The sequence below is a fragment of the Bos indicus x Bos taurus genome, chromosome 2 (assembly GCF_003369695.1).
Source record: "Bos indicus x Bos taurus breed Angus x Brahman F1 hybrid chromosome 2, Bos_hybrid_MaternalHap_v2.0, whole genome shotgun sequence".
In the NCBI taxonomy this organism is placed as follows: Eukaryota; Metazoa; Chordata; class Mammalia; order Artiodactyla; family Bovidae; genus Bos; species Bos indicus x Bos taurus.
The window spans coordinates 127439302-127445269 of NC_040077.1; the positions used below are offsets into that span (position 1 = coordinate 127439302).

Here is a 5968-nt window from a genome sequence, read left to right on the forward strand (position 1 = left end):
ATGGACTGTAGCACACCAGGCTCCTCTGTTTATGGAGATTCTCCAGGCAAGAATACTGGAGTGAGTTGCCATGCTTTCCTCCAGGGAATCTTTCTAACCCAGGGATTGAACCCAGGTCTGCTACATTGCAGGTGGATTCTTTACTGTCTGAGCCACCAGGGAAACCCAAGAATGCTGGAGTGGGTAGCCTGTCCCTTTTCCTGGGGAACTTCCTGACCCACACATCAAACTAGGGTCTCCTTCATTGCAGGTGGATTCTTTTTTTTTTTTTTTTTTTCCTGTCTCAGATTTATTTGTACAAATAGCACAGGAGGACACCAGCCCCACGCAGACAGCAGCCCAGGGGGTCACACCAGTCCTTCTGTCCTCACACCGGCAGATGAAGGTCTCTACTCCGGAGCTTTGGTGGGGGCCTGGGCACCCTTGGCAGCTGGAGCCGCAGCCGCAGGTGGCTTGGCCTTGGTTGAAGCCTTGGCCTGGGACTTTGGCCGGCAGAGCCTGAGGCCCTTGGCGATGCGAGCACGAGCGCGCTTCCCCAGCTTGGGGTGAGCGATGTAGGCAAGTCCGCTGAGCTTGCGGCTGCCGCCTGTTGGCATCTTGGGCTTGATCTCCTTGGGCTTCACGAGGGCCTTGACAGCCTCAGCACGTGCACTCATGGCCTTGGCATTGTTGGCCTGCATCTTCTTCAGGCCCTTCTTGTTGTGCTTCTTGGCAAAGCGCATGTTCCTCAGGAACTTGGGGTCTACCCCCTTAAGAGATTCATATCGTTGTGATCGGGGTTTCTTGATGCCGTTTCTATGCCATTTTCGGGACTGGTTGTGCGTGGTGTGGTTCTTGGACTTGGCCATGTCTGCACCGGGGCCCGCAGATACCGAAGCGCGTCGGACCGGAAGAGAGAGTGCAGGTGGATTCTTTACCAGCTGAGCTACCAGGGAAGCCTGTTTGGATTATATATTCACCTAAAAATGTTACATTGTTTAATTTTTATAATTGACATACAATAAATGGTATATAAAGGGAAAATGTTACGTTTTTAGATGAAAGGATTTTAGTAATCATTTAACTGTGTGGTATTCAATCTGGGGAGAGGTTTTCAAAAAACACGTGTGAACAAGTCTCCCAGCTCAGGTATGGCCTCTGAAAAGGGCTCTCTGTTTTTCTGTTTTTTGAGCTGTCGATTCACAAGCATCTGTGAAAAATGAGACAGAGAAAGCTGCTGTACTCTTCGCCCAGTTTCCTCCAGTGGTAATGTCTTGTAAAACTATACGGGTAGACCTTGTTTTATTGCTCTTCACTGCTGTGCCGATACTTTAGTTTTTATAAATTGAAGGCTTGTGGCAACCCTGCATTGTCAGATGATGGGTAGCACTTACTTTAGCAATAATATTTTTAAATTAAGGTATGTACTTTGTTGTTTTAGACATGGTGCTATTGTACACTTAGTAGACTACAGGAGCGTATAAACATCACTTTGATATGCACTGGGTAGGAGACCAGAACATTCGTGGGACTCATCTTCCTGCGCTCTTTGCTTTATTGCCGTACTATGGAACCCAACCTGCAACCTCTCCCGGGCGTGCCTGTAGTCACAACCCAGATATTGACATCAACACAGTCAAGATTCAGAACATTTCTGTTCCCATAAGGATATGTCATGCTACTTTTAAAGAGCATTTGTATTTGTCTATCTATGGCTGCGCTGGGTCTTTACTGCTGCTTGCGGGCTCTCTTTGGTGGCGGCTAAGGGGGCTGGGGCTACTCTTTGTTGCCGTGTGTGGGCTTCTCATTGCGATGGCTTCTTGCGTTGCAGAGCGCAGCTTTTAGAGTGTGCAGCAGTTGTGGCTCACAGGCTCTAGAGCGCAGGCTCAGTGTTGTGCTGCACGGGTTAGTTGCTCCTTGGCAGGTGGACTCTTCCTAGATGAGGGATTGAACCTGTGTCCCCTGACAGGCAGGTTCTGAGCCAGTGGCCCACCAGGCAAGTCCCATGCTGCTGTTTTCTGGCCTCGTTCACTTCCCTCCTAACCCCACCCCTTCCATTGTTGTTGTTGTTGTTAAGTCTCTAAGTCGTGTCTGACTCTTTGCGACCCCATGATCTGTAGCCAGCCAGGCATCTCCATCCGTGGGATTTCCCAGGCAAGAACACTAGAGTGGGTTGCCATTTCCTTCTCTGCCCCTTCCTTAACCCCTCTCAACCTTAATCTGTTCTCCATGACTATCGGTTTGTGGTTTCAAGAATATTACATACATGGAATTATGCAGTATTCAGTCTTTTGGGATTGACTTGTTTCATGCATCATAGTTCTCTGGAGATTGATCCAGATTGTCCTGTGTATCAACAACAGTTCTTTTCTATCATTCGCTGGGTATACTACTGTATATCAATAGTTCCTTTTTACTGGTGTGTAGTGTTCCAAGGCGGAGAAGGCGATGGCACCCCACTCCAGTACTCTTGCCTGGAAAATCCCATGGACGGAGGAGCCTGGTGGGCTGCCGTCCATGGGGTCGCTAAGAGTCGGATACGACTGAGCGACTTCACTGTCACTTTTCACTTTCATGCATTGGAGAAGGCAATGGCAACCCACTCCAGTGTTCTTGCCTGGAGGATCCCAGGGACGGGGTAGCCTGGTGGGCTTCCGTCTATGGGGTCGCACAGAGTCGGACACGACTGAAGCGACTTAGCAGCAGCAGCAGCAGCAGCAGCAGTGTTCCAAGGCGGGTGCAGTGGTAAAGAATCCGCCGGCCAATGCAGGAGATGCAAGAGGAACTGGGTTTGATCCCTGAGTGGGTGAGATCCTCTAGAGGAGGAAATGGCAGCCCACTCCAGTGTTCTGGCCTGGAAAAATCCATGGACAGAGAAGTCTGGTGATCTGTATAGTCCATGGGGTTGCAAAGAGCTGGACATTACTGAGCACACACACATTTTCAATAGTTCCTTTCTACTGGTGTGCGGTGCTCCCTGGTATGAATATACTGCAGCTTGTTGAACCGTTTACCCATTAAAGGACATCTAGATTGTTTCCAGTTTTTGGCTGTTACCAGTAAAAATGCTATAATCATTCAGGTACAGCTCTTTTGTGTGTGAGTGTAAGTTTTCATTTCTCTGGGATAAATGCCCAGAAGTGCAGTTGCTGGGTCATATGATAATTGCATGTTCAGTTCTTAAAGAAACCGCCAAACTGTTTTCCACAATGGGTGCACCATTGTACATTCTTATCAGCAGTGTACGGGGGATCCAGCTCTGCATCTTCATCAGCATCTGGTGTTGTCACTGTTTTTTATTTCAACTATTCTGGGAAGTGTGCAGTGGTATCTCGTTGTGGTTTGTAAGTTGCCTTTCCCTCACGGTTAATGATGTTGAAGATCTTTTCATGTGCTGATCAGCCATCTGTAGATCCTCTTTGGTGAAATCTCAAGCAGTTTTGATGGGCAGCGCTGGTCGCTTACCAGGCCTCATCCACCCCCCTGCCCAAGAAAGTAGGCTCTCTCTCTCTCAACAGTTCTGCTTGTCAGTGAACAGTTCCTGCTCAGGTCAAACTAATGCCTTGGGAATAAGCCCGGTGCCCATTTGTAGACCTTTGTCATTTGTAGCCTCTACAGTAACTTCAACTAGGCGGTGTGATACGATGGCTGTATCTATCGGGAGCACTCTTGCTGGGATCTCTGGGACCCAGACCTCTGGGAGTGGGGGGCACTGGCTGGCTAGTGTTGGAATCTAGGGGTCAGGCGGGGACAATGAAGTGTTTACACAATTGCTGGGAAAACTGCAGAGTGGATCCAGCTTCTGCTACAAGAAGAAATTGCTGCTGCTGGGGTGAAGGGTGAGGGTCATTAGGATGACCTCACAGGAACAAAACCAATCTCCCTGTTCCATCTTTGGGAATCTATTTCCTGGGATCCCTCCTGGATCAGTCAAGTCTGGTCAGGAGACAGAAATCACGTCACTTATTTAAATAAGGAGAATTAACATAAAGAATTGTTAACCAGGTATAAGGTTGTTAACTAAGTCACTGGAAAGGTCAAAATAGAATATCAAGGACTTGCAGAAGGGATGGGAGAACAAAAGAAAAAAGTTGGAATTATGAAGACTTAGGCTTCCCTTGTGGCTCACACATTAAGAATCCGCCTGCAATGAGGAATACCCAGGTTTGATCCCTGGGTCCAGAAGATCCCCTGGAGAAGGGAATGACAACCCACTCTAGTATTCTTGCCTGGAGAATCCCATGGACAGAGGACTGGTGACCTACAGTCCTTATAGGCTCACAAAGAGTCAGACACGCCTGAGTGACTAACACACAGACACACACAGGAATTTAGAGGAGGAGCTCCATGGAGAGGAAACACAGACCTCTGAGGGTGAGGCTTAGCTGGAGCTGGTGTTTCTGAGACCAGATGAGAAGCCCTGTGGGCCTGGGACCCAACTCTTTTTTTTTTTGCCGGGGGAGGGGGGAGCGGGCTGTGCTGAGTCTTCATTGCAGCACACGTGGGATTTTATTCCCTGACCAGGGATCGAACGTTCATCCCCTGCATTGGAAGGTGGATCCTTAACCACTGGACCACCAGGGAAGTCCCACCTGGAGCCCAACTGTTAAGGAAGAGATGCAGTCGGGCTGGTTCTGGTGTCTCTGAGTGGGGCTGTGAGGAGAAGAAGCAAGCAAGCCTCCTTCCTCCCCCAGCCTTGCAGACTCTCTTTACCTGCTTCATGGCAGAGCCTACTGGCAGAACCGATGTAGGCTGCTGAGTCCCCACTTGTATCACAGAACAGATAGAGAAGTGCAGGGTTTGAGTGAGAGACATTAGATCCGTGACTGGCCTCACGGCCAAGAATCCTGGCTCTGGAATCAGACATGCCTGGATTGCAATCCTGGCTCTTGCCAGCTTTATAGCTTGGAGCGGTCACTTTACCTCACTGAGGCTCAGTTGTCCTAGAAGTGAAATGAGGATAAAATGCCCACAGTGAAGAACTGTTCACAGGGCTTACATGAGAGAGTGTATGTGAGGCAGTTAACACTGTGTCTGGTACATTGTTGTCCAGTCCCCAAGTCACGTCCGACTCATTTGCGACCCCGTGGACTGTAGTCTGCCAGGTTCCTTGTCCATGGGATTTCCCAGGCTAGAATACTGGAGAGGGTTACCATTTCCTCTTCGAGGGGATCTTCCTGACCCGGGTATCGAACCCCCATCTGCTGCATTGCAGGCAGGTTCTTTACCACTGAGCCACCTGGGAAGCCCCACCTGGTACCCAGAGTATACAGTAGATAAAATTTTGTAACTCATACTCTCCTAATTGGCATACATGTGAGTGGTCCTTGGGATTGGAACAGGAGCCTATTACCGTGGATATGGTGGAGCTAAGAGACCAGAGACTTGGCTATAGTTTCCACTCTGGTTGCTTGCCATGTGACCTTGGACATATCACATATCCTCTCTGGGTCTCAGCTTCTTAGCTGTGAAGTGAGAGGTTAAATGCTCCAAGGCACTTTTCTGGTCAAAGGACATGGCCCCGTCTATCCAGTGTATACAAGTTGTAATTGTAGCAAAACTTTATTTGCACTGAGGTTGGAAAACAAACTCAAGGACATTTAGTGGGTGAGAAACAAGACTCAGTGTACTCAGGGTTCACATGGTCAGAAGGTCTGCTGGGAGTTCTTCTGGAGAACAGCTCACGATACTGATGATGGGTAGGGAGGGAGAGACCCCTTCCCACTTTGGAATCTCAGCAGAGCCCACTCCTCCACTTGCTCAAGAGACAGCTGGTTTGGCCCAGTGGGTCCCTAACCTGGCTGACCGTTGTCATCATCCAGACAGGCTGTAAAAACATACATTCCTGGGTTCCTCCTCCGAGACTCAGTTAACAGGTCCAGGAGCAGGACCTTGGACTGTCTCTAACAAATACTCCAGGGAGGTCTGCTGGAGGCTATTTCCCAGATCAGTGTTTGGGAACCTCAGACAGGCTGAGGTTATCCCCTGT

At 49.2% G+C, this 5968-nt stretch overlaps 1 pseudogene across 1 annotated transcript; it reads right to left on the reverse strand.

Moving 5' to 3' along the window:
- Positions 1-258: 258 nt before the first annotated feature.
- On the reverse strand, positions 259-902 carry LOC113878927 (annotated as a pseudogene). The gene has a single exon (XR_003507166.1). The product of XR_003507166.1 is annotated as a 60S ribosomal protein L29 pseudogene (transcript).
- Between the last annotated feature and the right edge of the window lie 5066 nt (positions 903-5968).